The sequence below is a fragment of the Phocoena phocoena genome, chromosome 10, assembly GCF_963924675.1.
Source record: "Phocoena phocoena chromosome 10, mPhoPho1.1, whole genome shotgun sequence".
Taxonomy (NCBI): Eukaryota; Metazoa; Chordata; class Mammalia; order Artiodactyla; family Phocoenidae; genus Phocoena; species Phocoena phocoena.
Genome location: NC_089228.1, coordinates 11,276,275 through 11,301,345, shown reverse-complemented (window position 1 = coordinate 11,301,345; position 25,071 = coordinate 11,276,275).

Below are 25,071 nucleotides of genomic sequence, written 5' to 3'. Positions count from 1 at the left end.
CTGCTTATTACTGAGTACAATTCCATTCTATGCATATAACACAATGTTTGCAAAATTAAATTTTATCCTCCATATGGTTTCTCATTGCTGAGGAATGGAGTTGCAAATATGGAAAGGGAGAAGGATAGAATGAATCCTGGGCTGTTTGATTGGAATTGGAGCTATCAGTGTGAACTCACAGCTTTGAATATGTATAGACAGATGTAGAAATAACTACAGATATGTGTGGGTATATGTATGTGCATATACATATGTATGTATACGCATGTATGTGCATGTGTGTGTATGTATATACATGTATATACATAGATGTATTCCCCCTGGCTCTGACAGCATGGAAGCAGTGTCATACCAATAGTAATGAGTACACCCACCACCTATGCCTTGGTTTCTAAATACCATCCTTCATGAAAAAGACTCGGCGCCCTTTGGAGAAATGGCTGATTCCAGGGCTGAGGCAGAGAAAGTACAAGGTCAGTCTGGAATATCTTCTTCCAGACATTAAGAACACTCTCAAAAACTGATGTAGCTATCTCAAAAGGACAGAGGAGGTGGTGTGAAGGAGCTTTCTCTGGCCAAACTTCAGACAATGTGAGCATCAAAACGCATAAAAACAAGAAGAGATTATAACACATTAAATTTTTAAAAATCCACAAGTCCCTATTGTTACTAAAAATAAAAAATAAATGTTGCGTAGACGGAAAGGTTTTTTAAAAGACAGAATAATACCAACTCAAAAATGTAAGAAGAAATGATAGAAAGAGAAAAATCACCATTTTATAATCACCAGAGGAATAACTGATTCAGACAAAAATCACCATAGTGTAGAAGGCCGCTGGAAAACAGGACATTTACGTGATCTCATGTGAATTCCTTATTAATTATGCAGGGGAAATGTACTGTTATAATGGTGGACTCAGCACGCACCATATTAACCAAGTGATCAAAGTGAACACTGCCAATAACTGCACACACCGATGTCATGTGTCCCTGAGGGGATGCACTGAGAAGTACATAGTATTCCATCCAAAAATGTTGAATCTCATCATAAGGAAAGAATCAGAGAGTTCCAATTTAAGGGACGTTTGGCAACTGGAGCTTGGGCTCCAAAAATATCAATGGCATGAAAGACAAAAAGAGGAGACTAAAGAAATAAGGAAACCAAATGCAATGTGTCATCCTTGACTGGATCCCAGAGCAGGGGAAGAAAAAAACAACAAACACTTTAAAGGACATTATTGAGATACTTGGGGAAATTTGAATATGAGCTGTATGTTAGATAATATTATTGCATCAATGTCAAATTTCTTGAGTATAATAATTAAATTGCGGTTACATAAGAGAATGTTTCTGTTCTTTGGAGGTATAACCTTAAGTACTTAGGGATGAAGTGTCATTGCACCTGCAACTAACTATTAACTGGTTTAGCGGGGAAAAAAAGGGAAATATCTTTAGGTTCTTTTGTGTGTATCTTTCCATAGGTATGTGTGAAGAGAGAGAAATAAAGTGGATGTGGCGAAATGTTAACAACAAATCTGATGAAAATGGGTGTTGATTGTACTATTTTCTTTTTAACTGTTCTGTAGGTTCAAAATAAACATTTGGGAAAAAACATTATTTTTAAACTAAATGGATTCAATACAAGTCACAAAATATTTTTCGTTTCAAACAGGAGACTTCCAAAAGATGTTTAGACTGACCATGCTTGCTTTGAGCTATGACCCTAGACTCCCCAGGAAATAAACACTACCTTCAAGGTCACTTCAAGGTGAACAGTCCTTCAATGGGGAGGTTCAAGGAGCTTGGGGGTGGGGGATAGGATGCATCCCTTTGGGGCTGGCTGGATGCCTCCGTTCATTAGAATAGGTCAAGGTCACTGCTGGGAGTGAACCTGTGTTTCATCTCCACAGCCATCTCTTCCAGTTCTTCTGGCAGGAGCCACTATTCCTTCGAGGAACTGGGATTCCCACTCCACGTGCTTCCGTTGGAGATGCCAATCACGGGAGCCTGTTCCGTAGCCAAAGGATCAATAAGTAATCCAAGGCTGGCCAAAACAGACCCCAGCCTCGTGGCCACAGAGATTAACCCAGGGAAGGGTATGTGACCTAAGCTGGGCCCATCAGGCTCCTATCCTGATATTTTGTTAGTGGATGCCCACCTTCCTCTGGGTTCCTTTGGACAGGATAATGAGAATCTGGAGCTGTCTGTTCCAGCAACAAAAAGAGTCGAGACCACCACGCTCAGTTGCTGTGCTGTGCTGCAGAGTGAGGTACTGGCTTTGCTTTGGCATCATCGTTCAATTCACTGCAGCTCCATGATTACTGTTCCCTCGTGGACCTTGTGACTGCTGGGTCACCTGGTCCTGATTTAGAGTTGTCTCACCTTACCCTCGGTTTTGTTTTCCACTGTTTCAGTTACCCTCGGTCAACCGCAGTCTGAAAATGTTAAGTGGAAAATTCCCAAAGTAAACAATTCATAAGTTTGGGGAGGGGGTTGTTTCTTGCTTTGTTTTTGTTTTTGCTACACCGTGTGGCTTGTGGGATCTTAGTTCTCTGACCAGGTATCGAACCCAGGCCACAGCAGTGAAAGCACCGAATCCTAACCACTGGACCGCCAGGGACTTCCCAACAATTCGTAAGTTTTCAATCACATGCCCTTCTGAGTAGCGTGATGAAATCTCACGCCATCTCGCCCCATCTCGTGATATCTCTCCCAGGACACGAGCCATCCCTTTGTCCAGCGTATCTTGCCTGTCAGCCACTTAGTAGGCCTCTCAGTTATCAGATCTACTGTCGAGGTATCACAGTGCTTGTGTTCAAGTGACCCTTATCTTCCTTAATAATGGCCCCAGAGCGCAGAAGTAATGATGCTGGCACTTCGGATAATGCCAAAGAGACGCCACAAAATTCTTCCTTTAAGTGAAAAGGTGAAAATTCCCCCACTTAATGAGGAAAGGAAGAGAAATTATCTGCCGAGGTTGCTAAGATCTACGGTAAGAATGACTCTTCTGTTGGTGAAACTGTGAAGAAGGAAAAAGAAATTCATGCTAGTTTGGGTCTCAAACCTCAAACTGCAAAAGTTACAGCCGCAGTGCACGATAAACGCTTAGTTAAGACGGAAAAGGCTCTAAATTTGTACAATAAGGTATTCTGAGAGAGAGAAAGAAACCACCTTCGCGCCATGTTTATTACAGTGTGTTGTTATAATTGTTCTGTTTTATTTTTAGTTGTTCATCTCTTACTGTGCCTAATTAATAAATCAAACTTTTATCACATGTATATATGTATAGGAAAAAAATAGTTTATATAGGGTTTGGTACCTGTGTATCTGTGGTTTCAGGTATCCACTGGGAGTCATGGGACGCTTCCCCTAAGGATAAGGGGGGATTACTATACAGGGAGCATCTTATGCCACAGACTGAGCTCTATTTTATAGATCACGCGGCACATATGCATGCGGGCACACGTGAGCACACATACACACCCCTCTGCAAAACGCCTTCTTATTTGCCGAATCCCTACCCTCTCATAGGTCATTCATTCTTTCAACAAACATAGAAGACCAACCGTGAGCAGACGTGGAACGCAGCGCTGTGCGACGGCGGGGCCCAAACACCACCCTGATTGCCAAGAACTCCCCCAAAAGGCTTATCAACACGGCTCTGTGGGGCCCACGCCTAGAGATTTTGGAGACACTCTGCGTGTATTTAACAAGTCATCCAATGCCTATTCCAGTCTAGAAAACACTGCAGGGGGAGCCAGGGAAATCCAGGTGAACGCGGCTCAGAGCTTTGTCTCAGGGGGCGTTAGATTAGCGGGGACGAACTCAGCAGAAGTCAGCGAGGCGTCCAAAGCGAACACTGCAGAGCGTCAGCGGAGGAATCTAGAGCTAGCCGGAAGCGACGTGCGGCGGGGTCTTGCTCGTGGGGTCTCTCTTCCGGTTATCATGCCTGCCTTGTGTCTCAAAACAGTGCCTTCAGAGGGAGGACTCAGCCTGACGATTTCACAGCAAGTTCACGTCGGCAATGGGGGAAATGAGGCCATTTAGGGAGCTCCTGCAGTTGCCTTGTGGTGGAGCTAGGTGTGGGGTGACGGAGGGGTGTGAGTGTGCGGTGGGTGTGTTGTAGCGTGTGTGCATGTACAGCCTCACCTAGGGCTCTTGACCTGCATGCGTTCACAACAACCTTTCAGAACCGTGTGTTCTCAGCAAGGGGACAGTGCTGATGGGACCACATAAAGCTCTAGGTGAGCTTTTTGCCAAATCAGAGTGTGCCGCTTATGGTAACCTTCTGGATGAAAATCACAGTGTGTTGTAATCATAATAACTGTAGTTTATTGGCCAAATTGTTACATGCCAGGGAACATAATAGCTGCTTTTTGTAATTCTCGTTTAATCCTCTCAAGAACCCCCTGAAATCAGTACTATTATCCTTATTTGACAGATGGGGAAATGAAACTTAGAAGCGTTAGTACAACCTTTTGTTTGAGTTCTTGAAGTGTGTTTGTAAGTGATCCTTAACAGATATTATAATCTAATGTATATCAATTAAGTTGCAAGATGTTTCCTCAACTATTACTTACTTGACAAATATTTATCGAGCACCCCTTATGTGCCTAGTTCCCTGCTAGATGTTATAGGAAAGACTGAAAAGTATCATAAATAGCTCTCTCCTTAGAAGCAGTTCATTTGGTCTGGAGGTAGAATCATAAAAGGATATTTTTGTGAGCTACTCTCCTTATTTGTGTTGCACTTTTACAGCAATAGTACTTGGACTTGTAGCTGTGTAAGTCTCTGCCCCTCCTTTGCCCCCTAGGGGTAAGGAAAACCATTTCACTCACCTTTGTATTCCTCGCACATAGCAGGTGTCTTATCAATGTTGGCTGAATCAATGAACTGTTCGTCTGGGAGTTGGAAGGTATGAATGAACATTCTAACCCTTTCCTTATTCAGAGGCTGGAGGGTTTCGTGCAACTTGCAAATGAACCCAAACCCAAAATAGAACACAGCTATTATTCAGCAAAAAAAGTTTTCAAAATAATGAGTATGTTCCATATGCAACCATTCTGAGGTACTTTTTAACCAACTTCCCTGAATGTCCCATGAGATGCTAATAAGTTTTTCTTAAAAAAGAAAATAATTCCACAGTCAAATACATCTGGGAAATGCACGGCTCGGTAGGATTACAGGATTTCGTTTCTGCAGGAATACTCAGAGCCCATAATAGAGTACCATGTACTGTGTATAAACCAAAAGATGCAGATGGGGAAATGAAGAATATACCATATATGATAAGCAATGTTTTCCAAATTTCTCTGACAGTAGATTCTTTGGAGGAAGGGGTGAGGGGAGTAAAAAAAAGAGTTAATTGCAGGGCTGGAAGTAGTGTGAAGTGAGTGAGACACCTAGGGCACAACATTTAAGAAAGCCCCTACCTGTAATGTAAGCTGGTACAGCCACTGTGGAAAACAATATGGAGGTTCCTCAGAAAACTAAAAATAGATTTAGCATATGATTCAGCAATCCCACTCCTGGGCATATACCCGGACAAAACTATAATTCAAAAAGATACATGCACCCCTATGTTCGTAGCAGCACTATTCACGATAGCCAAGACACGGAAACAACCTAAATGTCCATCAACAGATGAATGGATAGAGAAGATATGGTACATATATACAGTGGAATACTACTTTGCCATAAAAAAAGAAAGAATGCCACTTGCAGCAATATAGATGCAACTAGAGATTATCATACTAAGTGAGGTAAGTCAGAAAGAGGAACACAAACACCATATGATATCACTTATATGTGGAATCTAAAATATGGCACAAGGACTTCCTTGATGGTGCAGTGGTTAAGAATCCACCTAACAATGCAGGGGACATGGGTTCGAGCCCTGGTCCAGGAAGATCCCACATACTGCGGAGCAACCAAGCCCATGAGCCACAACTACTGAGCCCGGTGCTACAACTACTGAAGCTCGCGCGCCTAGAGCCCGCACACTGCAATGAAGAGCAGCCCCCGCTCACCGCAACGAGAGAAAGCTCGCGTGCAGCAACGAAGACCCAACTCAGCCAAAAATAAATAAATAAATTTATTTTTAAAAATAAAATAAAATATGGCACAAATGAACCTATCTATAAGACAGAAAAAAACTCACAGACATAGAGAACAGACCTGTGGTTGCCGAGGGGGAGGGACGCACTGGGAGTTTGGGGTTAGGAGATACAAACTATTAGATTTAGAATGGGTAAACAACAAGGTCCCACTGTACAGCACAGGGAACTATACCCAATATCCTGGTAAAAACCATAATGGAAAAGAATTATTTGAAAAAAAGAACATATATATGTGTATAACCGAGTCACTTTGCTGTACAGCAGAAATTAGCACAACATTGTAAATCAACTATACTTCAATAAAAAAAAAAAAGCCCCCACCTGTGCAAAAGCACTTCCACAACACAAGAGTGAGCACATCCCTCAGTTTCACATCCTAGGTGCCTCACTGCCTCACCCAAGCCCCACAACAGAAAGAATGCCCGATATGACCACTGAAAGAACTCTGCCATAAACACGATTAGGGAAATGTTCTCTGGCCACTCCTCATTTGCAGTATCTAGTCAGGGGTCATCATTTTAAAGATGACAAAAACATTTCTGGACCTTCTTCCACATGTTCTATAGTGATTCTGGCTCAGCTTAGGGGCTGTGGAGTCTTTTCCTGGCCCTGCCCAAGAGGCAGAGCCTTCTGTGGAGGGCTGGCCAAGGGCACCAGAACCCAGATGGTGTTCTGAGCAGAGCCAGGCTGCCCCTTTGAGCTGGTCCAGGGAAAGGAAGTCCAAATGGAACTGGTCTGTTCCACACACCGGAAATCACTGGTTGCTCTGTTTCATTCATTCTTGAAAACAGCAGAGGAAGAGAAAGTCAATAAATGACTCCTTAATGACTAGGACAATGTCTGGTGCTCAATAAACAGAATGAATGAATGAGTGAATAAATGAATGTATGAACATATGAATCAGATAGAGGTCCCTGCCTTCTTTTTAGAGTCTCTCTTCTGAGCCAGATGTTCTGCTTAGATCTTTGATGTTTTCCATTTGTACACTCTCCTCAATGTCCCTCCCAGGGTAAAGCCCTGTTTGATCTTACAGCTAATGACTAAAGCTGGTTGGGGCAGAGAGCCTGAGAACAAATTGTTCAAGAAAGTGTGTACATTCTACAAACTCACTTTCCTTCCCTCTCCCATTTTCTTTCTTCCTGTTTCTTTTAACCCATGAAAACAATCATCTTGAAAGTTTCACAGTGGCATACACTCAGATGCACTTAGGATACTCGTGAATTCAATGTCACTATAACTCTTATACCCTCTTTTTTTTTTTTTTTTTGGTTTAAGTAAAAAAAACTTCAGGAGAAACCCAATCCAAATAAATGTAGTAATATATATAGCTTTTCAAATGGCATGCTGAAATATCAGGTAACAAACAAAGTTTTGCTTGGTTATCAATCTAATTAGACTCTAATACAAGCAAGGGATAGGAGATAGTTCTACATTATAGTCCAGTTCATGGAAGAACTTAGAAGCAGAAAGTGCATATCTGTATAATTAAAACAGCTACTGCATTTACTAAATATCCATATATTCCCTGGTCAGGAATTCGGTTTTCCTGAGAGGGTGCCATTAGGATTTTCACACTCCAGGTCGAGAAAACTGAAAGAACCACTGTGCTTCTCAGGACCCAATTTGACTCATTGGTGACAATGGTGGCTATGCCTGTGTTGTCACATGAAATGATCACTTTGTCTTGCCCCTCATAAATTTTCTAATATTCCTTCTCTTTTCAGTATTTGCATTTTATGAGATCAAACTCTTTTAAGTAACAATACACATTTTCCCTCTGTGACTAAACATTTCATCTAGCACTTACGATGCTAGTAACATATTCAATACCTTCTGTAATCACATGGTTGAATAACTGAGGAAACATGCAACATACCCAGCCCTTAAAAGTCACTAAACCTTACCCTCCAAACTGCAAACAGTGGAGATCAAAAGTTGTCCTTTTTTTTTTTTTTTTTTTTTTTTTGCGGTACGCGGGCCTCTCACTGTTGCGGCCTCTCCCGTTGCGGAGCACAAGCTCCGGACGCGCAGGCTCAGCGGCCATGACTCACGGGCCCAGCCACTCCGCGGCATGTGGGATCTTCCCAGACCGGGGCACGAACCCGTGTCCCCTGCATCGGCAGGCGGACTCTCAAACACTGCGCCACCAGGGAAGCCCAAAAAGTCCATTTTATATGCTGCTCTTGCATTTTATCTTTGCATATTTTTCAGGGACCCTTTCACAGCAACACATAGAAGCAGAGAGAAAGGAAGCACCTTTCCGCGTGAGAAGAACCTTGGATTCTACTCCTGAACAATGGGTGGTATTGGGTGAAAGTATGAATTTACCAAAAGCCCACGAAGCAAATCTTTTCTACCTCTCAAAAACGTAGCTGGCATAACATCAAGGCTGTGTACAAGGACCTCCTTGGGCTCTTGTGCCAGGATAAAAAAATGTCTTGTGCCAAATGAGGAGGGAAATATGCCCTTTGAGTTGACTAGTTTATGGAAGGAGGCAAACAGCATGAGTTTTCATCCCACGTGCGCTGCTTTGCTTACTCAGTTCTGACGAGTCACATTGCACCTTAACTCATGAGGGTTGGTTTCCCATCCAAGAGGGGCAGTTTTTAATTGGTCACACCATTTTGCATGGCTGTTTATCCTCAGGTGATTTCAGTGTGGTATCAGATGTTCTAAGAAACTGCTATTAATTCAATAACAAAAACTGCCTCAGGTAATTGACTTGGCTTAACTTGTCCCATGCTGGTGATGGCACTGCACATCTTGAGTCTTCCTAAATTACCATAGGTGTTCGGTTTGGTTTCAAAGGGTATCTCTCTAGGCAAAGTGAATTGAGGAAGCCGAATTATCAAACAAAATTCTACAGTATTGTAGATGATTGAGTTTAACTCATAACAAGTGCCAAGGTATCAAAAAACACCTAGGTATTACTATTAAATAAACTGCAGATAATCTGGCCCTTGGCTACCAATTCAACCTCTTCTCATGTCACTCATCCTTCAGTTATGACCCTCGAATCACAATGGTCTTGTAACTGGTCCTAGAACATGGCAAGCCCCTTCCCATCTCAGGGCCTTTGACCTTGTAGTCCCTTCTGTTGAATGCCCTTCTCCTGGCTAGTCTCCAATGGCTGGCTCCCTCTCATTCCTTAGGTCAGCCTAAACATTCCATCATCAGAAGGGCCAGTGGCCTTCTCATCTCTTGCCCCATTATTTTTCTAGGAGCCTTGTTCATTTCCTTCACGGCAGTCATCATATTCAGAAATTAACTGATTTTCTTTGTTTACTAATTTATAGTCTGTTTCCTCCCTCCAGGAACATAGAGATCATATTTGTATTTCCAATACCAAACATAGGAAGGCACTTGCTATGGGCTAAATTGTGTCCTTCCCAAATTCATATGTTGAAGCTGTAACCCCCAATATGATGGTATCTGGAGGTGGGACTTTAGAAGGTAATCAGTGTTTAGATGAGGTCATGAGGGTGGGGCCCTCATGATGGGATTAGTGCCCTTATATGAAGAGACACCAGAGAACTAACTCTCTCTCTCTTTCTCTTTCTCTCTCTGCCATGTGAGGACACAGTAAGAAGGCACCTATCTGAAAGCCAGGAAGAGAGCTCATGCCAGGAACCAACAATGCTGGCTTCCTGATCTTGGCCTTCCAGCCTCCAGAACTGTGAGAAAATAAATTTCTCTTGTTTAAGTCACCCAATCTATAGTATTTTATTATGGCAGTCCAAGAAGACCAATACAACATTCAATAAATCTTTGCTGAATGAATGAATATATGATCTCCTGTATGCAATCAACGGTTAACTACATTTTATAATCTGAATGGTCCTGGGATGATTTTTTAAAGTGTCAGTTGGCCAGGGTTTCATACTCTATTTTTTTAGTCCATTGTGATGTGGAGCTTTATTAAACACACGCCTACCTTTCTTTGCTACTCTTATCACAAATTCCTGTTACTGCGAAACTTTATTGAAAGATACATCCAGGCAAAGTCCATATGCACAGTTGGTTACCAGATCAGATGTTGTAACTAACCAGGCTTATCCATCAAAGAGCTTTTATTTTATTTTATTTTTTTAAAAAATACTGGGCCATTGTTTGAATTGTTCAAAAGTTTCAGCACCATGTAGACAAAACCACAGAGCTCTGAACACCTCCATGGAACTGCATGATTCTTTGTGGGATGAATTTATACAGGTTTATTCTAAAAATTTCCAGACTTTTCTTAGATTCTAAGGGAAGATAGTTTAAAAATAGGTCTAATTGGGCTTCCCTGGTGGCGCAGTGGTTGAGAGTCTGCCTGCCGATGCAGGGGACACGGGTTCATGCCCCGGTCTGGGAGGATCCCACATGCCGCGGAGCGGCTGGGCCCGTGAGCCATGGCCGCTGAGCCTGCGCGTCCGGAGCCTGTCCTCCGCAACGGGAGAGGCCACAACAGTGAGAGGCCCGCGTAACGCATTAAAAAAAAAAAAAAAAAAAATAGGTCTAATTTTTTTCTAGTCGTCACAGTCCTTATAAACATTCATTCACATTCCTCAGAATCATCTATTTATCTTTTAATATACTTTAAAATCTAAAACTTAAGATTTTACCTATTTATTTAAAAGAAAAGTCTATTGGGTTATTCTGGGCAACATCACTGTGCTGGGGAAGGGTGACATAGGTCAATGTTATCTTTTTCTGGGCAAGAAGCTCAGGACTCTGAAATTGTTTCCCTGCTTGCTGGTCCAGAGAGCAATCAACAGTTTGTATATAACACGCACCCAGTCTTAGAATCTGAGGTCACCTTCATACGTTTTGCAGAGAAAATGATTGTACTACTAATATCCAAATTACATCTATGGGCCTAAAGGCTTAGATATGCTAATTTATTACTGGCACGCTACCAAGAAAAATACACGGTGTCAACAGATATTAACAGAGTCATTACTATGTGCCAGGCATTGTCATCAGGATTTTAAACACTGATCTCATTTGATCCTCAGAACGACCCTATGAGGTAGCTACTATCATTACCCGATTTTACAGATGAGCAAACTAAGGCTTTAAGGAACACACAAGAGACTTTCAACCATGTCAGTCTCACCGCACCAAAGTACTGGCTCTAACCTCTAACGATATTACCCAGCTTTCTCGGATCTCGTAGCCTCATTTATCAATCCCCATTTAATGAAAGTCTTACCCTTCTAGAACCCTGCGATAATTGGCTACTGGTCAGCCTCAAATTTGTCCCTGCCATGGGAGAAAAGAAAGGGCCCTACTCAAGAAAATAGTGTGAGTGATGTCTGAAAAAACTTGGCTTAAGTACTTAAGAGAACAAATTATTTTCCAGTTAAAATGCCCGTTTGTAGGAGGGAAAAAAAGCATGACAATTTTGAATAATTCTTATCTACTCATTAAACAGTTGCCCTAGAGAAATGTATGCAATATTCACTTAGCCTAGTTCAAGTTTCTTATATGCTTCAAAGTAATAAAATCATCCATGAGAACTGTAAGCTTCTTGAGAGTCCAATCATGAGAATTTTGTTCACATAGCATATGTCTGGTACATGGAAAACTCTCAGTACAATCCTCCCTCAGAATCCGCTGGGGATTGGTTCTAGGACACCTCCCACCCCCACAGATACTAAAATCTGAGGATGCTCAAGTCCCTTATGTAAAATGGTGTAGTATTTGCATATAACCTATGCACATCTTCTTGTAAACTTTAAATCATCTCTAGATTACTTGTGACACCAAATACAATGTAAATGCTATGTAAAGAGTGGCAAGTGAGGGGCAAATTCAAGTTTTGCTTTTTGAAACTTTTTGGAATTCTTTTTGGGTGGTGGGGTTGAATCTGCAGATGTGGAACCCACAGATACAGAGGGCTGGCTGTAAATGTTTTGGTTAAATAAATACTACAACCCCTTAAATTTTCTTTAACTAGCTGCTACTCAAACCTCAGACTACCTCCCTCTGCATGTCTGTGAGTGGTAAAGTTTTATTAAATTGAATCCTTATCTTCAGCTAGTTTGTCATTATTTTCTAGATTTCTCCACGCTTTCTTCCTAAAAGGTGGTCTGGACCCTAATCATCTTTGTTTGACAATAGCGCTGCATTGGTAAGTTCAGAAAATGAGGGAAAATTAATTCTCTCTTTTTATGATGCATGAATTAGTTCTGTATATAATGTAGGACCAATAGCTAATATCAGAGCTATAAAATTTCAACTGGTAAGTCTCTTCTGGTGGAAATAAACAAACAAACCTGGTCACTGGAAGGGGAAATGGGATTCAGGTGCTGATTTATAACCATTCAATGAGTGTTCTCTGCAATTGTCAGTGCTGGCACCAACCCAAACTTGGCTGGGTTCCCTAATGCTACCCAAACCCTCTCCCCATATCCCCTCCTCGTCGTTCTCTCCCCATGGAGATGGTGCTCCACGGACTTAGGCAGGTTTGAGCCCAGAGGTGTAAAAAGCCTAGTTTCTTATAGCAATGAACCACCTCTGACCCTAGCTCCCAGCATGGCAGCTGCCCACTTCAAGAAAAACTTAAAACCCCATCCAGGGCTTCCCTGGTGGCGAAGTGGTTGAGAATCTGCCTGCTAATGCAGGGGACACGGGTTCGAGCCCTGGTCTGGGAAGATCCCACATGCCGCAGAGCAACTAGGCCCGTGAGCCACAACTACTGAGCCTGCGTGTCTGGAGCCTGTGCTCCGCGACAAGAGTGGCCGTGATAGTGAGCGGCCCGTGCACCGCGATGAAGAGTGGCCCCCGCTTGCCACAACTAGAGAAAGCCCTCGCACAGAAACGAAGACCCAACACAGCAAAAATAAATAAATTAATAAACTCCTACCCCCAACACCTAAAAAAAAAAACCCATCCAAAGAAGCCTGCCTCTCACAAGGTTTCCTCAATACTAAAATGTCACTTTTCTCTGCACCTTGCATGACTCTAAGTTCCATTTTTATTCCCACCCACAAATGAAGGTGTACATTCTCTAGGACCTTGCTATTCATATATCATCAGTATGATCTGGGAGCTTTGTGAGGAATGCAGAATCTCAAGCCCAGCCCCAGATCTAGAAGGAGAGAATCTGAATTTTAATAAGATGCTCAAGAGATCTGTATGCAGAGTGAAATGTGAGAATCACTGCCCTAAGAGACATCGGAGGGAGGGGGACATTCTCCGAAGAGGAAACAACAGACTTCGGTGCAAGTCTCTTCTTCTAAATAAATGTCACTTGTTGGGTGCCCAAAGCATCTCTTCCTTCTTTGCCTTAGCCTGTGTGTGTGTGTGTGTGTGTGTGTGTGTGTGTGTGTGTGTGAGATGAGCACTTTAGCACCTATTTGATAGATCTGAGTGCAAACCTTTACTATCCTCTATTTTGTCAGCTCCCTGCGCTGGCTTCATCTTTCAAATTTTCAGTTACTACCAGTTCGTTTCTTCCTTCTGATCGCTACACACCTTCTCATCTTTAATAAGAGGCAGTTATCTGGGCGATTTCTGCTTACAGGTCAGAGGTATAGAGTTGCAAGAGACTGTCATTCTCACCCTAACAACCAAAACAAGCCAGGTAAGCCCAAAATAATCAATGGCTTTTAAAACCCATCAAAAAATCTAAATGAACTCAACTCAAAGTGACAAGCTCTCCATAAGAGAAAAGAGACCCAGAGCCACTTTTGCCTCTGGTGGAATGGCAGAAGGAAGAAGAGTTTGTGATCCGTGGGGATAAGATGAACTCAGCTGAAGTTTCACCAAACTTGTAACGGCTGCCTGTGGGCCGAGAAGCCGTAGCCACAAAGCGAGTCTGCACCTACGCACCTAACCTGTCCTAGGAGCCCGCACACGGGGTTGGAAGTAGTTCACCAAAGTTGTGGGCAGGGAAGAAGTGCTGAGGAGGACTCCTCGAGGCATTTCACAGAGTCTAGGGAGCTGCTAACGCCGGCAAGGAGCAAAAAGTCTGGAAGAGGGCTTCCCTGGTGGCGCAGTGGTTGAGAGTCCGCCTGCCGATGCAGGGGACACGGCTTCGTGCCCCGGTCCGGGAGGGTCCCACCTGCCGCGGAGCGGCTGGGCCCGGGAGCCATGGCCGCTGAGCCTGCGCGTCCGGAGCCTGTGCTCCACAACGGGGGAGGCCACAGCGGTGAGAGGCCCGCGTACCGCAAAGACAAAAAAAACAAAAACAAACAAACAAACAAAAAGTCTGGAAGAGATTTCCAGTGGGCGCAGAAAGCAGGGGACAAAGGTCAAAGAGAAATCAAAAAGCTATCAGCTGTAAGGCAGACCGCGTGTATTTGTGGCGAAAGCTCTTAATTACGTGGATCATCTGATGACAGAGGAACTTACACAATTTTTTTTTTAAGAATTTAATTAATTAATTTATTTATGGCTGTGTTGGGTCTTCATTTCTGTGCGAGGGCTTTCTCTAGTTGTGGCAGTTGGGGGCCACTCTTCATCGAGGCGCGCGGGCCTCTCACTACCGCGGCCTCTCTTGTTGCGGAGCACAGGCTCCAGGCGCGCAGGCTCAGTAGTTGTGGCTCACGGGCCCTGTCGCTCCGCGGCATGTGGGGTCTTCCCAGACCAGGGCTCGAACCCGTGTCCCCTGCATTGGCAGGCGGACTCTCAACCACTGCGCCACCAGGGAAGCCCCTATACGTTTCTTAAAACAGGCTTTTTCTGGGTTTGGACCAAGTTTTTTATTAGAATGCAAATCCAGTCTAACATGGTTCCGTTCGGATAGGACCTACGAAACATCATCATGGAATTTGCTGAACATGTTGGACCCTGCTTTGCCGCCTTCTCCCCTAAAATTCCCTCCTCGTCTCTTACATCAACTCTTTCCCCTCCCCCTTACCTTCATCCCTCTGTTCACCCTTCCTGTCTCCTCCCTCCCCGCCCCCTTAACCTTCTCCCCTCCCCTCTCACTCCCCTCCCCCATCCTCCTACCCACCCCCTCCTTCCCCTCCCCACCTGTATTTCTAAGTGTTACCCGCCCCACCGTCTCTTCCTCTGGCCCCTTGTTTCCCAGAGGCGGTATTTGGTATTTACCTTAATAGACTCATTGCTTTAATTTGTTCATTTTTCCTCAGTGAAGACTCATGTCAGTGTTTCTCAGAGAGGCCCCCTTGTTTATTTAGGGAATATGAAATTGAACTGGGACACTCACCTCACGTGAATATAAACTCACTATGTAAGTTTTCACATATGTAAATTTTCACACAATACAGGAATCTAGCTACTAAAAAAAAAAAAAAAAACGGGCACGCGGGGCAGTAAGTAGAGCAGGGAGAGACCTCCCACAGGTCTGAAACCTGTTGGCTTGGTTTTGAAGAATAGGCAGATCTCAAAACTCTTGCCCGTACTCAGGGCAAGGGAAAGTCCTACCTCACCCTCAAAACATTTGAAAGCAGTCGTCAAGCGAATCAAATTCAAGCTACAATTAAGCCCAGATCCAGATCCAGTACAGGTTAGATTGGCTCAGCCTCTCATGGGAGAAGAGGCTTGCTCTGTTTGGAGGTATATATTATTTACTTTGTATTTTACTTCTCTTTCCTACAAAATATTCACCATGCAATAAGAAATTCAAGACCTATGGAAAAGGAAGCAAATGTGTCTCGTGGTTAATATAAGAAAGAAACAATAGAACCAGATCCAGAAATAGCTCAGAGGTTGAAATTATCAAACTGGGGTATTAAAATACAAAATTCCTATGATAGAAAACTATTAAAAGATCTCATGGAAAGGAAGGCAACATGCATGAAGAGATGGGGAATTTCAACAGAGTAGTGGAAACTAGAGAAAAGAACCACATGCGAATGCTGGAAATGAAAGACACAAAATCACAAGTAAATTCATTATATAAACTTAGTAGCTGACTCAACAGCAAAGGAAACTGAGCATCTGACAATGTTTGAACTAATTTCAAACAACCCAACATACATGTAAATGGCTTCCCAGAAATAAGAGAAGAGGGGCAACATGGCAGAAGAAATCACTGAAGTTTTATTGCCTAAGACTTACACAAACTGATGAAAAATATCAACTCACAAAACCAAGAAACTCAGCACATGCCACATAGACTAAACACAGGGAAAACCACACCTAAATAAATCGAGCCAGACTGCTGAAAAGCAACAGTAAGTGGGAAATCTGCAAAGCAGCCAGAGGGGAAAAGAAGACATAAATTTAGGCTAACATACCAAGAACAGGTGATTTTTCAGTACAATCAATGGAGGCAGGAAAAAAATAGAACCTCTTTAAAATGCTAAAAGAAAAACACTGTCAAATTCCATATCCAGGGCTTCCCTGGTGGCGCAGTGGTTGAGAGTCCGCCTGCCGATGCGGGGGACGCGGGTTCGTGTCCCAGTCCGGGAAGATCCCACATGCCGCGGAGCGGCTGGGCCCGTGGGCCATGGCCGCTGGGCCTGCGCGTCCGGAGCCTGTGCTCCGCAACGAGAGAGGCCACAACAGTGAGAGGCCCACATACTGCAAAAAAAAAAAAAAAAAAAAATTCCATATCCAGTGAAAATATATTTCAAAAATACTTCAAAAGTGAAAATGAAATAAAGTCATTTTCAGGCAGAAAATCTGGGAGAATTCATCTCCAGCAGACCAACACTTCAAGAAAAGCTAACATTCACTTTTCAGAATGAACAGAAAGGAAACCAGAAGGAAACTCAGATCTGCAGGAAGAAGTGAAGAGCATCATAGAGGATACATACATGGGTAAACGTCAGAGACCTTTTCAAAGTAATATGTCTACGTCTATATCTATCTGTGAATGAATAATATTTTAAAAGACTATTGACTGTTTAAAGCAAACAAGAAACAATAAAACCAAACCAAAATATTGTGACAGTTATAGCATATGTAAAGTGTAAGATAACAAGGGCACAAAGGTCAAGAGGAGGAATAAATAGAATTATATTGTTGTGAGGTTCTTATACATCTGTCAAATTGTATAGTAGCAAGTTTTAGCATACTATTTGAAGGTAAACTGACATAACTTAAAGATACAGAGCAGAATCTCTAGAGCAGAGATTTCCAAAGTATGCTTCCCAGATATATATCATCAGCATCTGAGAACTCAAGTGCAAATTTTTGAGCTCTACCACAGAATAAGAAACTATAGGGGTATGGCCCAGAAATCTGTGTTTTAATAAGACCTCCAGCTGTTTCTAATGCAGGTAAGGTTTAAGAACTACTGCCCTACAACAGCTACTAGAATATACCATAAAGAAGTGTACTTAGGGCTTCCCTGGTGGCACAGTGGTTAAGAATCCGCCTGCCAGTGCAGGGGACAGGGGTTCGAGCCCTGGTCTGGGAAGATCCCACATGCCGCAGAGCAACTAAGCCTGTGCGCCACAACTACTGAGCCTGCGCTCTAGAGCCCGTGAGCCACAGCTACTGAGCCTGCGTGCTGCAACTACTGAAGCCCGTGTGCCTAGAGCTGGTGCTCCACAGCAAGAGAAGCCACGGCAGTGAGAAGCCCACACACCACAACGAACAGCAGTCCCCGCTTGACGCAACTAGAGAAAGCCCGTGAGCAGCAACAAAGATCCAGGGCAGCTAAAAATATAAATAAATAAACAAACAAACAAATAAATAAATAAATTAGAAGTGTACTTAAACACAGGAGATGAAATGGAATGATTAAAAAATTCAACACATCTAAAAGGAGGCAGGAAAGTAGGAGCAGAAACAAAGAACAAATGGGATAAGTAGAAAATAAATACCAAGATGGGAGATTTAAACCCAACCATATTAATAATTACCTCAAATATAAATATTTTTAACACTCCAATAAAAAGGCAGAGATTGTCAGATTGCTATAAAAGCAAAATCCCACAATATGCTGTTTACAAACATACAATTCAATTATAAAGACACAGGTTGAAAGCATAAGAGTAGAAAAACATATCATGCAAACACTAAGTATAAAAAAGCAAGTGTGGGTATATTAATATCAGACAAAGCATACTTCAAAACAGTAATATTACTGAAGAGAAAGAGGAAAAATTTTAATGACAAGGGAATAAAATCATCAGGAAGACCTATCAATCCTAAATGTGTATGCACCTAAGAACAGAGCTCCAAAATGTATAAAACAGAAGTTGACGGAAACGGACAAACTTACAATCATAGTTGGAGAGATTTTAATACTCCTATTTCAGGAATTATAGGACAATGGACAAAAAAATCAGTAGAGAGATATATTTGAACAGTACTGTCAACCAATTTGACCCAAATGACATCATAAACTATTGCACCCAAGAACTACAGAATACATATTCTTTTCAAACCCACAGGAAATATTCATCAACATAGACTATATGCTGGGCAATGAAAGATATCTTAACAAATGTCAAAGAACTAAAATAAAATAGAGTATGTCTTCTGACCCAATGGTAATAAGTTAGAAACCAATATAAGAAGATACCTGGCGTTACACACCTATTTGGACAAGCTAAAAAAAAAAAAAAAATTTTGTGACAATACCAATACTGGTTGGGATACAGAGAAACTAGATCTCTCAAACATTGCTACTGGGAACATAAAATGGTACAGCTACTCTGGCTAATAGTTTGTCATTTTCTTAAAGAGCAACCAAACAGGGCTTCCCTGGTGGCGCAGTGGTTGAGAGTTCGCCTGCCGATGCAGGGGACACGGGCTCGTGCCCCGGTCCGGGAAGATCCCACATGCCGCGGAGTGGCTGCGCCTGTGAGCCATGGCCGCTGAGCCTGCACGTCCGGAGCCTGTGCTCCACGACGGGAGAGGCCACAACAGTGAGAGGCCCACGTACCAAAAAAAACAAAAAAACAAAAAAACGGTAAAAAAACAAATAAACATATATTAGTACATGAACCAGGAATTATACTCCTGGGCATTTACCCCAGAGAAGAAAACTTTTTTTTGTCTACATAAAAACATGTAGAAAAATGTTCATGGTAGGTTTATTTCTAATAGCCAAAAAAAAAAAAATAGAACTCAAATGTCCTTGAACGGATGAATAGTTAAAACAACTTGTGGTACATCTACATCATGGAATACTACTCATCAATAAAAAAGAAACACTATTGATACACACAACTACTTGAATGGATCTCAAGAGAATTATGCTGACCAGAAAAAAAAATTCAACTTCAAAAGGTTATATAATATATGATTCAATTTTTATAATATTCTTAACCTGATACTACAGATGGAGAACATTTTAGTGGTGGCCAGACATCAGAGATGGGAGAAGAGAAGGGAATAGGTATGACAATAAAGAAGTAACAACGGGGGACTTCATAGCGATAGGACAGTTTTGTATCTTGGTGGGGTGGTTGTCACACTAATCTACACACGTGATAAAACTGCATAGAACTCTACACATACAGACGCAAACACACACATAAGCGAGTGCGTGTAAAACTGGTGAAAACTCTCTGTAGATTGTATCTATGCTAATTTCCTTGTTTCAATATCGTGTCATGTCATGTAAGATGTTACCATTGGGGGAAATTGGGTAAAGGATACATGAAACTTCTCTATATTATTTTCGTAACTTCCGGTGATTCTAAAATTATTTCAAAAGAAAAAGGAAAAAGTTATCTGGAAAATTCACAAATATTTGGTAATTAAACATTACCCTTCTAAATAACCCATGAATCAAAGAAAAATCACAAAGGCTAATACAACATATTTTGACCTGAATGATAAGGAAAATACAAATACCAAATATTGTGGGATGCTGTGAAAGCAGGGCTTAGAGGAAATTCTTTAGCTTTAAATACTTATAATAAGAAGAAAGATTTAAAATCAATGAGATTACTTTGCATCAAAAGAAACTGAAAAAGTAGAACAAATTAAATATAAAATAACCAGAAGAAAGGGAATAAGAAAAATAAGAGAGAAAATTGATGGAATATTAGATGAACAGACAGCAGAGAGAATCAACAAATCCAAAACTGGATATTTGTAAAGATTAATGCAACTGATAATCCTCTTGGTAAAATGATTAAGAAAAAAAAAAAGAAAAAAACTAAAAAAAAATGTTAAAAGAAGTAAAAAGGGTTTATCACTATAGATTATACAAACATTAAAAGGATAACACTATACCAATATATTCACAACTTTAAATGAAAGAGACAAATTTCTTGAAAAACAAAAATTACCAAAACTCTTAACAGAAGAAATAAAAATTTTCAATAGGCTGAAATCTATTAAAATATATTCATGGCAAAAACATTCCCCCAGAGAAAACTCCAGGCCCAAGTAGCTTTTCCTAATATTTAAGAAAGAAATGGTACCAGTCCTACTTAAGGTCTTTCAGAAAAGAGATAGAATATTTCCCAAACTGTTTTATGAGGCCAGCATTACTTTGATACTAAAAGCTGACAAAGATTACAGGAAAAGAAAAACTACAGATGAATACCCTTCACAATCATAGACGTGAAAATCCTTAACATATATTATTAGCTAATTAAATCTCACAATAAAAATACTACATTGATCAAGAGAGGCTTACCTCAGGAATTCAAGGTTGACTGAACGCTAAAAAAAATTGTACTTCATGATATTAACAGAATGAGAGAGAAAAGCCACACGATTATCTCGTTGGATGCAGTAAAAGTATCTGACAAATTCAACATCCTTTTATGATAATCTCTGTCAGCAGACTAGCAACAGCAGAAAACTTCCTCAACTGGATGAAGGAACTACATCTCACCAACACATAACATGATACATACTGACAAAACTCTGAATATTTTACTCCTACAATTGAGCATAAAGCAAAGATGTCCTGAAAGGAGACATCTATACCGTTGAATTCATGCTGAATCTGCAGTCTTATTTAACATTTCTATAAGTGCCTTAGGAAGATCTGCAAGTGTATAGATGCTGTTGACGTTTTTCTGGTGGGGACAAGCCCAAATTCCAGCACTATCTCTAGTGCAGAGCATATTTCCAAATTGTAGATCGGGATTTATTGGTGGACTGAAAAATCAAGTCAGGGGCTTCCCTGGTGGCACAGTGGTTAAGAATCCGCCTGTCAGTGCAGAGGAACACGGGTTCGAGCCCTGGTCTGGCAAGATCCCACATGCCATGGAGCAACGAAGCCCGTGCGCCACAACTACTGAGCCTGCGCTCTAGAGCCTGTGAGCCACAACTGCTGAGCTCATGTGCCACAACTACTGAAGCCTGCATGCCTAAAGCCTGTGCTCCTCAACAAGAGAAGCCACCGCAGTGAGAAGCCCGCGCACTTCAATGAAGTGTAGCCCCCGCTCGCCGCAACTAAAGAAAGCCCGCGCGCAGCAACGAAGACCCAGCACAGCCAAAAATAAATAAATTAATTAATTTTAAAAAATCAATTCAGTAAGATCAAAATACTTTTTAAAATTTACTAGACGAGACCAGAATATATCGGAAAGAATATATCAAAGAGATACTATTTTGTAAATTTTTCATCTGAAGTACATTGGGTTGGCTTCTTCCTAAACGGTTTAAGTTTTTCTTTAAGTGAGCAATCGTTGCTCAGAGTGTGAGAGACAGAGTAGTGGTCGCTTATTACTATAGCCCAGCCAAGTCTTGGCGGCTCTATGTTTAAATATGCTTCAGATGTGTGTGTGTGTGTGTGTGCATACACGAGGGTGCATGTGTGTGTACATGTTTAGTCATGATGTAAAATGTATTTCTTACTGTGAACTGTGATAAAATAGATTGTGAGACTTCATCAATAGGCAAAAAGTGGTAGATATCTGGGCAAGAAAGGTGTGGGTACGTACAGGGAGGGGGCTGTGGGCTCTAACTTCCTGCTAGGAAGGGCCTGCCTAACTCTTCCCAACACACAGCATCAGACCACCGAAATGTTGAGCCTCACTAGCACAGAAAAGAAAAATCTCGTCCTTCCTTGTGCAAAATTATGTTCTCTGTACACTTAGAAGAAACAAAACAGAGGAGAGGGCTACAAAATGTCAGGATTACTCAGAGCAGCTGCTCAGTGCTGCCTTGCACAACTCTAGAGGATGTTTTCACACAGACTGCAATGTGAATGGCTCCCCCTGGAGTTGAGCAGTGTGCAACCCAGACAACCCTACCAGGCAGCCGTAACTACAGTGATTAAGAGCACAAGCTTTGGAGCCCAACAAACCTGGGGTCTAATTCCAGATCTACTCTCAGGCTATATAATCTGGGGCAGGTAATTTAACCTCCCTGAGCCTCAATTTCCTCAAGAGGACGTGTTATATATTCCTAGGACTTAGTTCAGGGCCTGGTACACAGTGGTTCTCAATAAATATGTGTTAAATGAATGCAAAAATGAGCTAATACCTGCCCTATAAGGTGGTGGTGAGAAGTAAATTAACATGTGCAATGTTTTTACATACAGTCCAAAAACTAGTCCACAGTAAGCACTAAACAGTTATCTACAAAAGATGACAGACTGAAATATTAAGATTCTTCTGGATGGAAAGATGCATGAGGGGAAGGAGTTATTTTATTTAAATCAATAAAAAATAATCATAAGCTATTGAGAAAAGAAAAACATTTAAAAGTAACATGAGCGGGGCTTCCCTGGTGGCACAGTGGTTAAGAATCTGCCTGCCAATGCAGGGGACACGGGTGCGAGCCCTGGTCAGGGAAGATCCCACATGCCGTGGAGCAACGAAGCCCATGCACCACAGCTACTGAGCCTGCGCTCTAGAGCCCGCCAGCCACAACTACTGAGCACGTGTGCCACAACTACTGAAGCCCGCACGCCTAGAGCCTGTGCTCCGCAACAAGAGAAGCCACAGCAGAGAGAAGCCCGAGCCCCACAATGAAGAGCAGCTCCCGCTCGCCACAACTAGAGAAAGCCCCGCGCAGCAACGAAGACCCAATGCAGCCAAAAACAAATTAATTATTTTTAAAAAGTAACATAAGCTGGATATGGTAGAACTTTGGTTAAGTGGGGAGAATTCTTGATGCTTGAGAGTACATTTGGAACAAACAAAAAGTAGGAAATGATATATTTTGTTATTTCCAATTGTAGGTCAGGTAAGGGCAAAAAGTATCGATAACTTCAAAGCATTCTAGGAATGATACTGAGCCCTGAGCCATGGAATCTGAACTGTTTGGGTTCACTCCTGGCTTGGGCGGGGCCGGGGGGGTGGTGGTGGTGACAGCCGTGGGGACATATGTTCCTTCCTTCTCCACTACTTATTTCCTTGTGGAACTGTGGTTTGGACACAGTCATGACAACTCTTCACCCCTATTAAAGTCTCACAATGGAGCAGGTCACCTTAGACTGAAAGCACAAACCCAGGAGCGACTCTAGTCCCCTCCTGCCTGTGGCCCTGCTGCCCACCTCTCCGCAGGAAGCCTGCGGAGAGATGGTTGATAACAAAAGCCAGTAAAAGTACATTCCAGGAGGGAGGGATGCTGAAGCGCCAAGTGAGGTCAAGCCAGTCAGCAGTTAGAAAAGGAGGCACTTCTCACACTTGCTAATGAGTTTGACGCTTGTGAAACATAAACAGGAAGTGGGAGCTCTCCAAAACGACCTGAAGGAAATCCACTCCCAGTTTGGTCGAAGTGTGAATCCCAATTCTCTAGGTTGTCAAGGGCACTGCCAATTAAGACTGACCCCACCCCAGCCCCCAAACTGCAGCCGACGCTAATTTTCACCCGGGTCCAGCGTTAACCCCATTTTTTTCTATCTTTCCCACAGCCAGGTCACTCCGCAGCGGGGTGACTGACCCGAGGCGTGGTGGGAAAGGCTTACAGTCATCTCTCAACTCCCCGATCTTGCAGGGCAGGGCAGCACAGAGGTCAGTGAAATCCCCAGCCAGGCCTTATTTTAGTCATGAATTTCCACTGGCTCCCTCCTCTGACTGCATCAGCGCTGCTCACACCGCGGGCTTAGAGTTTCAGCTGTTTTCCCTGCTCCAGGCAGTTAGAAGGTCACAGAGGCCGGACTTTTCCGGGGGAGGCGCGCGGGGGGGAGGGGGGGGGTGCTCCGGCGGCCCAAGTGAGATTGCGGAGATCTGGGGCCGCTTGGAGGAGGCCTTTCTGCCCCAGGCTCCGGGCAATGGGTTAACTTCTCCCCTCTCCTCCTGTGCCCAGGCATCTTTGTTCGTATTAAATTTTAAAAAATATATTTTTTAATAAAAACAAAACCACACACACTTCCTATCTTTTCTTTTTTTCCCCCTCTGTCCGTCGGTGGCACCGATATAATTTTCCCAGGGCTGCCTTCCCCTCACTGCCCAGCGGAACCTCTTCTCAGACGTTCCTGTGAGTTCAAGGGCAGAATCTGTATTCGATTTGCCCACAGTTTATCTAGCAACGGGCACAACGCCTGGCACAGGGTAGGAGGCTCAACAATATGTGTCCAATGAATGAACGCTAAGATGTCACTGTGATGGGCAGTTTGTCCTAGTCTCTCTCTTCCTTCCTCCTCCGAGCGCAGACCCCACACAGCACCCCCGAAGTCCCCGGCAGGAGGGAGATGGCCGACCCTGGCGGGCACACCGCAGCCCGGGGGCCTCAGCGCCAGGGCAGAGGGGCTCGCAGTCGGGAGCGCTGCGGCCCGAGCCCCGGCCACGTGAAGTGTCACACCCCGGGCTGCAGCAGGGCAGGCGCGTCGCTGCGGTTGTGTAACGTTGCGGCCCGAGGGGATGCGTCCTGCTCCGGTGGGGGCAGAGAAGGGAGGGGACGCAGGGCACCGCGCCCTGTATCTTTCTGTCTGTGCCTGACTAGCCCAAGTGCGGGGCGGGGAGGGGGGGGCACTGGGGCACACTGGGGGGTGCTTAAGTGGGTGCTCGCCGGCATGCAGGCTATGCCCGGGAACGCAGCTCCGATGGAGCCAGGGGCCCGCGGCGCATAGCCTCGCGGGTCAGGTGCGCGCAGCGTGCTCGGCGGCGGCCTCGGCTGCCCCTGAGCTTGGCTGCCAGCCCGCTTCCCATGGGGTGACATCCGCCCCGCCCCTCGGCCCCTC